Below are 2567 nucleotides of genomic sequence, written 5' to 3'. Positions count from 1 at the left end.
ACTATGGCCGCTGAATTTGTAGCTTGTTTTGAGGCATCCAACCATGGGGTATGGCTGCGAAACTTTGTCACAGGGCTGCATATGGTGAGTGGTGTTGAAAGGCCACTGAAGATTTATTGTGACAATAGGTCAGCAGTGTTTTACTCCAACAACAACAGAAGCTCTTCAAAATCGAAGCACATCGATATAAAGTTTCTGGTTGTTAAAGAAAGAGTTCAGAGTGGTCAGATTTCCATAGAACACATAGGGACGAACTCCATGCTTGCGGATTCGCTTACTAAAGGCTTAGTGCCTAAGGTCTTTCACGAGCATACTGCTCATATGGGTATTGTTTTGTTGGATGACACTACGGTTTAGTGGGAGTTCTTTATGTTGGTGTTCTATGTAAATAAATAAATGAAATATTCTTATGTTTATTTTCTGCAGAATAAGGAATTCAATGATATTTTCCCTCTGAATGTATTATATTTTGTGCTTGTGTTTCTGCTTTGTGTATGCAGAAAATTTAGGATTGATCTCATAAAGATTAAAGTAGGACCAGTTGGAAATAGGCATGGTAAGATCACATTGCATGTAATTTCCATGCCATTCATCCATACTTGATCTATGTCATTGAATATATTGGTGCGATGACCATGGAAGGTTTAGTTACGCTTGAAAGTGACAAAAGCCGCCATGATCTCATATTGATATAGGAGGTGGACCAGATTGTATCTAAGGAGGAATCTAAAGAAAAATAGCATACAGTTGCGCATTAAAGATATACGATATAATTATCTCAAGTTAATATGTGGCCCAAGTGGGAGATTGTTAGGAAATTATATTTTCTAATAATTATTGTGGGTCACATATTATTTTAATAATTATATTGTGCTATTTATATATATTGGGTAAATTAAAGTGATCAGTTAAATATTTCCAAATAGATTCCTAAGTGAGTATGGGCTGAATGAGTGGATACCGGTGTTGGGCCAACTAGGTATAATGGGAGCTTATTGGCCCAACAATAAAGATAAAAACACTATAAAAAAGGGTTATGGTCCTCAATACGTCAAATGAATAACCCTAGTTTCTCTTCCCCGTCAAGAGAGAGACGACACACTAAGGAATTCAGTTTTAGGGTTATTTGACTGAGGAAGACTACAAACCCCAAGAGACAAGATCAAAGTTATTCCGCTGCAATGGAGACAGGTATTCCTCCACCTTTATGTTGTTCTTATTTTTCTTTATGATTTGGTATGATGGATCTTGGCTTGTAGGTGAAAGTTATCACCATAAAATTTAGAGGAATTGAAAATTTCAACAGTGCCAAATTACCAACAAAACATTTTCACTATTTCGTTGTACAAACATTTGGTGTATTATTTATCAAATATGACAAAAAAATAATATATTTTTACTCTATCATCACCTTTATAATTATTTTCATTCATATCTCATATTTTTTTCTTTTTCAGTAAATAATATATATTCTTAACGTATCGAAAATGAGCTCCATTACTAGATATCTAGAGAGAGGTCCATAAAATAGGCTGTAAAATAAGATATTAATATTTATCATATTATATAAGATAAAATTATTTTTTACATATATACAAAAATATGAGACTAGTGTGAAAAGAAGAATAACAAAAATTAAAATATAAATCTCATATACTTTTATACATATAAAAAGATAAAAAATAATTCAGGGTCAAAAAAACAAGGTATCTGCACCGGCCACTTTCCGTCATTCATAAGTCAGTGATGCGGAAGATGCACCGGAGAAAGTTAGGAGAAATGTTTATAAAAAAAAACTACAACTTTTCACTTTGTGAATCAGAGTGTGACGAATTTTTTTTTCTACGGAATTAATTAAATATTTATTATTTTATGTATATAATTTTTATGGAATAATTTAATTTTTCACGAAAAATTTTCTGTCAAAAATTACAACGGAAATATATTTCCGTTAAAAAGGTAACTTTCGACAAACAGAAATGCAACCATTTATAATCCGTTAATAATTGCATTAAAAAAAGTTATTTTCAACTAAATTTTCTCAAGAAAAAATTCCGTCGAAAAAATTATCTTTCTCAGTAGTGGATCATGAGATCCTGAAACATCTTGACTAAATTAGTGGCAATACTGTAAGCGCCTACTTATAGAAAAATTTATGACAACATGGGGGGACCAATGACTTTTTAGGTTATATAGTGACCCAACATATTGGTCTAGGAAAAAATATTAAAAAACTTTACAGAAATTTGACATATGCTCAGACGACAATTTACAAATCATTTATCACATTCTCCAACTTCTTCTTCTCCTACTTGTTAGCATGTAATGGAATATGAAGTTTTTGTTCATGATTTATCCTTACGTAGTACGAATACTGTTAAAACATTTTGAAAAGATTAAAATGAACTTATTACTATTTATCCCTTTGTGATACTTGACGTATGACATATGGGCGATAGTATACTATAAGAAGTCAGAAAAATAAATCTTAAAAAAAAATTAACATTAGAAGTTACTTAAATATAAAGTTAACGAGAGCAATATTAGAGAGTGTATTTATTGGATAT

This window comes from Gastrolobium bilobum, unplaced genomic scaffold (genome assembly GCF_033153095.1).
Source record: "Gastrolobium bilobum isolate Gb01-03AN ecotype WA unplaced genomic scaffold, APGP_CSIRO_Gbil_v1 utg87315, whole genome shotgun sequence".
Lineage (NCBI taxonomy): Eukaryota > Viridiplantae > Streptophyta > Magnoliopsida > Fabales > Fabaceae > Gastrolobium > Gastrolobium bilobum.
This window is presented reverse-complemented; position numbering follows the sequence as displayed.